Here is a 6,131-nt window from a genome sequence, read left to right as displayed (position 1 = left end):
GGGGGGGGACGCCCCCAGGGGCTCGTCGAGCTCCCTCGCCGGGGCTTCGGCGGCGGGATGGAGTGAGAGGGGTCATCCGTGTGAGTATTTGAGGCGTGTCGGAGCCCGAGGGTCCTTCGCGGAGCTGCCAGGTCTCTGCAGGCTCCGGCGGCCTAGGGGCCGCCCAATGACCCCCTTTCTCGGAGCCCACGCGGGGTCCTGGCTGGCGGTGCTTCTGGCCTCGGGATCCAAGTTCTCGCGGGCGCGTTTTGGCTCTGCTTCCAACCCCAGCCGGAAAGGTGGCTCCAAAACCTTGACCTTTCGGAGAGCCTCCCGAACTCCTTAGGCGCCGGCTGGGGCTGGAAGCCGTCGACCCTGGGACCTGACGGCCTCTGGGTCTGAAGCCAGGGCCCAGGCAGCTTTCGACTTCTAGTGACTGGCAGCCTCCGTTCTTTTCCATCCTGCCTAGTGGGATGCATCTTAATAATAGCTACTAATTATCGAGCGCATATGATGTAGCCAGGGAGACCATGCATAATTATGGTGAGGAAATGCGTTGCACCCTTTCCCGCTTCAATCTGTTCAATGTAATCACCTTTTAAAAAGAATTTAAATCATATTAAATTATCAATGTAATGTAATCATCTTTAGGAGTATGATGACGCCATCCTATTGGGAGTTGGAAATCCTCGTGGCTCTTAGCAACTTGAGGTTGCTACTTAGGGGAATTTCTTTAAATGAGTGTGTTATTTACCATAGTGATTGACACCGAATTTATTCAATCCACAGTTTTTAGCACTTGCTGAGAGCCTTGTACTGCTATAAGCTTCATGGAAAAAAAATCACTAAATTTTTTTTAGGCCTTGCTCTCAAGTTTGGTTGAGAAGGAATCAATGGTAGGTAGTATTCCAATCAACTAGGATTTATTTGGTGCCAGAAGCTCTGGTCTGTCACTAAAATTTAGTGAGATATTGTGTTGGAAGATGGCTTGGGGCAGCGTATTATGATAGTTTGGTGAAGCAAACCTGGCTAGAGTAATTGGTGGAATTCAGGCACTATGATGCTTTGCACAGCAGGTTTTAATGCCAAGTTAGATAAATTATAGCTATTCCAAGCACGGTCTGCAAATCTTACAGGAGAAAGATGAAACTTTGTACTCCCACTAAAAAGCTACAGTTTTGGAAACCCACAAGGGTAGTTGACTGGCCTGTAAGGTTGCTGTGAGTCAAAATTGTCCCGATGGCAACAAGTTAAAAGTTAGGCACTTCTACTGAGAAGCAAACTACATCAGTTACATTTGTTCCAGTTCGTATTGAGCTAAAAAGTGGTGGGGGTGGTTGTTAGTTGCTGTTGTGTTGGTAAACCCAGGTCTAACAACAAAAGGTCTGATCCTGCACGGGTTTCAGATTGTTGGTATGCCCGGGTCCATTCTTATGATCACTGTGCATTTGGAGTGTCCTCGTGGCAGAGTGGCTAATGGTTGACCCATGATCTGCACGGTCGAAATCGCCAGTGGCACCGTAGCAAAAAGGGCTTTCTATTCCTATAAACAATCTCAGAAACTCACAGGGGCAGTTCTACCCTCTCCTATAGGGTTGCTATGAGTTGGCATTGACTCAATGGCAATGAGTTTTTTGTTTTTGTTTTTCCTAACCCAGAGGGCTTGTTTTCCAGCACTATATACTGTTGTGATCTTTAAGATTTTTCATTGGCTAATTCAGTAGTAGATCACCTGGCTTTTCTTTCTAGACTATTTCAATATGGAAATGGTAGAAGAAAACGTAGAAGCTTTGAATTAGTTTAATGATACTTGCTAGGCAGTTTTTTGAAAATTCAGAATAGCCAGGAAGAGGTAGAAAGTATGAGATTACATTTATTCCTTACTTAACGACTCTCCTTATCCAACATTTCACATTGATGTCAATAGTAAAAAATCTCCCCTCTGACTATTTTGTGCATTAACCCAAGTTTCTTCTCAGTGTCTGGGCTCCTGCCACAGATCCCCCCCCATCCTCCCACCCCACCCCCCACCCCCCATTCCTGTCAGCCTGAATTGAAGGCTAGGCTTCCTGTGAAAGAAGCAACAGGGGTTGAATTTGAGGTGGGCCTCCTGAGTGGCTGAGTGGCCCGGGAAGAGGTGCTCTGGAGTAATCTGGGGCCTGGTGGTTATAGCCGAAACTCCCTACCCCCAACCTCCTCCCAGCAGCTGTTTTTCTCCAGCAGTACGTAACTCCTTTCTGTAGGATCCTCCCTGGTGAAGTGCTTGGCGATGGCAGCGTCAGGGAGTTTGGTCACCCCCACCTACCATCTTGACCCCTGCTGCCCTGGTTGCCCAAGCTCCATAACCACCAACTGTGCCTCTAGTCCACCTTTAAAGCTCCAGCCCTGACTTCTGAGCAGTTGTGGTGGGTGGCGGGGGAGCACAGCTCCTTCCTCTCCTCCTTCCCCCTAGTGTAATGCTAATTTGGCAAGATGAACTGACCAGGTCTTTGGATCTTAACCTTTCCCTCCGGGGAATGTGGTTGTAGTCTGATCCAGCTAGTTCACAAATCATTGCAGTGAGTTAAAGCAGTGGTTCTCAACCTTCCTAATTCCGCAACCCTTTAATACAGTTCCTCATGTTGTGGTGACCCGCCCAACCATAAAATTATTTTTGTTGCTACTTCATAACTATCATTTTGCTACTGTTCTAAACCGGACAACCCCTGTAAAAAGGTCGTTTGACCCCCAAAGGGGTCTCGACCCACACGTTGAGAACCGCTGAGTTAAAGAATCAAACACAACTGCCATTGAGTCAATGCTGACTCGTAGGGTCCCCTGGTGGTGTAGTGGGTTACAAGTTTGGGGATGTTAACCACAGAGACAGTCATTGGAGCACATGAGCCACTCCGTGGGAGAAAGGTGAGATTTTCTCCTCTCAAAGATTATAGCCCCAACAACCTACAGCGGCAGTTCTATTCTGCCCTTTTAGGCAGAATACCTGTGATTTAAAGGTATTTTAAGTGGGAAAATAGAAATGGTGATTATTGCACATTTAGGGTAGAGCACTGGTAGTCTGGAGGCTATATACTCGAGAGGTAGGGAACAGTGGTCGATTTTAGCTGACTTGGTCCTGGAACATAGAGTACGCTCAGTGAGATGTATGCATATTATATATTTTGCAATTGGAGTATTTTAGTGGGAGTTTAAGAATAATTTGTGTACTTCCTCTTTTTTTGTGTGTGACTGTCCTGACTGGTTTATTAGATATGAGCTTTATAAACATGACACAGATTAGCAGTAATGGTGGAGCTGCAGGGTGTTGTGCCTTCTCCAAGCAGTGCAGCGGGAACCACCATCCTGTGGTGGAACTTGTGGCCCTTTCCTAAGCCCCGGCTCTTGTGGCCTGCAGACGTCAGCCCCAGCATCTTTCTGTGTTTGTGGACTGGCTTAGTGATCCACTGAGTGTCAGGATTTCTTCTGATAGCTTTATGGAATGGATCAATGAGGATAACTTCGAAAAATTTGTGTGTGGAATCTTCACCAAGCCAGTACGAATTCAGAACCCTCAGGGCTCCACAGTGGTGTCCAGCTTGCTCCTCAGTGACCGATTGAAGGCTTCGAGCAAACTTCAGCTGGTTAACACTATGATGGACAGGTTTGCCATAGGTTGTACCCTTGGGCACTGGGCGTTGGCAGCCACCACAATGGACTCGAATCTGATAGGTGACATAACCTGGCTTGGCCTTGTAGCCCAGTCTGCACGCCTTGTCCGGCCGGATGGGGCACAATGCCCAGTGCAGCACCGAGAGCTGGCGCTACTGCCAACAGCGGACCCTCAGAGAAAGCACATCAGGTCCGACTGCTTCTTCCTCCACAGCTCTTGGATGTACTGGTAGGCACCCATCTTGGCTCACTTGATGGCCGCTGCCCGATGGAAAAAGTGTGTACTGTACTTCTTCTTTTGGCTCACAGTTGAGGAGAAAGGTCCTTGTCTCTTTTCATCATCTGTGGACCTTGGCGTTCTTTGGAGATGTCCATGTATCTTGGTGGTATGGGTCTCTCGCTTTCTCTGCACCCTTCTTTCCCCTTTTATCTCAATACAAAAGTCCGAGGAGCCCTGGTGGCATCATGTGTTAAGCATAGTGCGTTCCTGCAAGGTCAGCACGGCAGCTGCAGCTTCATGGGAGGAAGCTTTCTCTTCCTATAAGGATTTACAGCCTTGGAAATCTGTAGGGGCAGTTCTACTCTGTCCCACAGGTTTCTGAGTCAGTGAACTCCATGGCAGGGAGAAGACTTCCCTGGGAAACTTCGTTACATTGGACCAGGGTGGGTTAGGGCTGTGATTGGACTAAAGATGTTGTCTTCCACCCTTGATCTTTTTACAACTGATTGATACTTCACATCAGATGGGGAGGTCATTACATGATGTCCAAAATATACCATCACATACTTTACCTGTAAAATGGTGAGGATGTATATTGTGATTCTGACAGAAAAATAGGCAAAGGAGTGTTGCTAAAATGTTAGTAGAAATATTAATGAGTTCTGAAATTATTCAGATAATCCAAAAGAAGAAAAGGAGTGGTGCAGTATGGACAGGCTTCAGCGGAGCATCCAGATTTAAGAGAGATTAGGAAGAAAAGCCTGGTGATCAACTTCCAACAGTTAGTACAAAAAAAACAACATGGGAAAATGGTAGACTTAATTTAACCATATCAGTAATTTCATTAAATTTTAATAGAATAATTAAAATTTGATTGGCTAAAAGGAAGTGCATGGGAAGTGATATAAAAAATAAGCATAAAAGCATAAGTCTGGAGTGGCTATAATAATATTAGAGTAGACTTCAAGATAGAAGAGTATTACTAGACTTAAACTGAGAGATCATTTCATATTGATAAAACAAAAACTGTATCAGGAAGAGGTACAGTAATAGATATCTATGTGCCAAATGCTTACTAACAACTTCAAAATAGATGATTAACTATTATAATTAGACATTTTAATATTTCTGTCTCAGCATTTACTAGGCATAAAAAAATTAGTATAGATGTGATCTCCATTCAATAAGTTCAGAATAATTTTTTTTTTTTGCAAGAGTATTGTATTAGTCTGGGTACTTTGGAGAAACAAATCCACAGCGACTCATGTATAAGAGAGAGTTTTATGTAAAGGAAACGTGCATCACGAAACCATCCCAACCCAATGCTGCCCAAGCCCACAAGTCCAACGTTAACCTATTAACCCAACACCAGTCCACAAAGTCCTCCACCTCACAAAACAGAGGCAATGATGCCGACTGTAGGAGGAAAGCTGAGTCAGTAAACGAATAAGCATCTCAGCACTAGCAGGGGTCTCCACATGGCTGCTCCAGCACCCAGGGCTGCATCGGGATAAGTCCATGCGGTTTCTCCTTGGGGATGTCTTGTAGGATGTCAGTCTTGCAAGCTGAAGCAGGGAACTGCTAAGGCAGCTGCACCCAATGCAACCATCACAAAACAAGAGACCCGAGAACTAGAAAGGCGAGGCTTCACCACCCATTTATCCCTCTGCCTTTCAACCAGCACCACATGTGATTATCAGACAGGCTGGCACAATTAACTAACTCAAGTATATAAGGCTAGATGTTGGTCTGTAAATTAAGTCACAGGGGACCAATAGAGAGGTCTGCCGGCTGGCCCCAATCAACTATGTGGACACCCCCCTCCCTCAGGAGAATGCACTTCAGAGGACAGCGCTGGGGCTACAGCTCAGATTAGAGCACACGGGAGAAACGCAAAGGGATAGAGAGGGAGGAGAGGACATCCTGGCCCACCAAGCCCCACAGATGATGTTCTTGCTCTGAGTAGACCACACATGGGGAGGACTGTAAGGGTGGCCCCACCACGGGACATGGCATCCCTCAGTGAACCATAGCGCTGCGGGGGACAGCACTGGAGATACAGGGTGGGAATAGTGCATGGTCTGGCCCCATCACGCTGGGACGAGTCACTGAGGGCATGCAGCAGAGCAGCAGGAGGAGCAGAGTGAAGAAACCCCTGGGGAATACCAAAAATAGACTTTGGAGACAGAGTGTGGCACCCATCATACTCGACTAGAAAACACTCGTAAAGGCCAACAAACAGACCTTGAACTATTTATAGGCTTTTCTATTTTTGTCAGTGGCTTTC

At 46.4% G+C, this 6,131-nt stretch overlaps 1 protein-coding gene and 1 pseudogene across 3 annotated transcripts in view; one reads left to right on the top strand and one right to left on the bottom strand.

Annotated features, from left to right (window-relative positions):
- The first annotated feature begins 6 nt into the window (after positions 1 to 6).
- The window catches only part of ZNF106 (zinc finger protein 106), a 67,205-nt gene continuing 61,080 nt past the window's right edge, over positions 7 to 6,131 (top strand). For 2 of the 3 annotated variants that reach the window (XM_013006363.2, XM_045286496.1), the window contains exon 1: positions 7 to 80. The gene's annotated coding sequence lies outside the window, so the exon portion shown is untranslated. The remainder of the gene's footprint in view (positions 81 to 6,131) is intronic. The other variant, XM_045286498.1, reaches the window with a different exon arrangement.
- Positions 3,253 to 3,865, bottom strand: LOC101645860 (annotated as a pseudogene).

Source organism: Echinops telfairi, unplaced genomic scaffold (assembly GCF_000313985.2).
Source record: "Echinops telfairi isolate 266 unplaced genomic scaffold, ASM31398v2 ScPeMD7_8;HRSCAF=38, whole genome shotgun sequence".
Taxonomy (NCBI): domain Eukaryota; kingdom Metazoa; phylum Chordata; class Mammalia; order Afrosoricida; family Tenrecidae; genus Echinops; species Echinops telfairi.
Note: the sequence above shows the minus strand (reverse complement) of the source record. Positions and strands in the feature narration are given on the sequence as shown.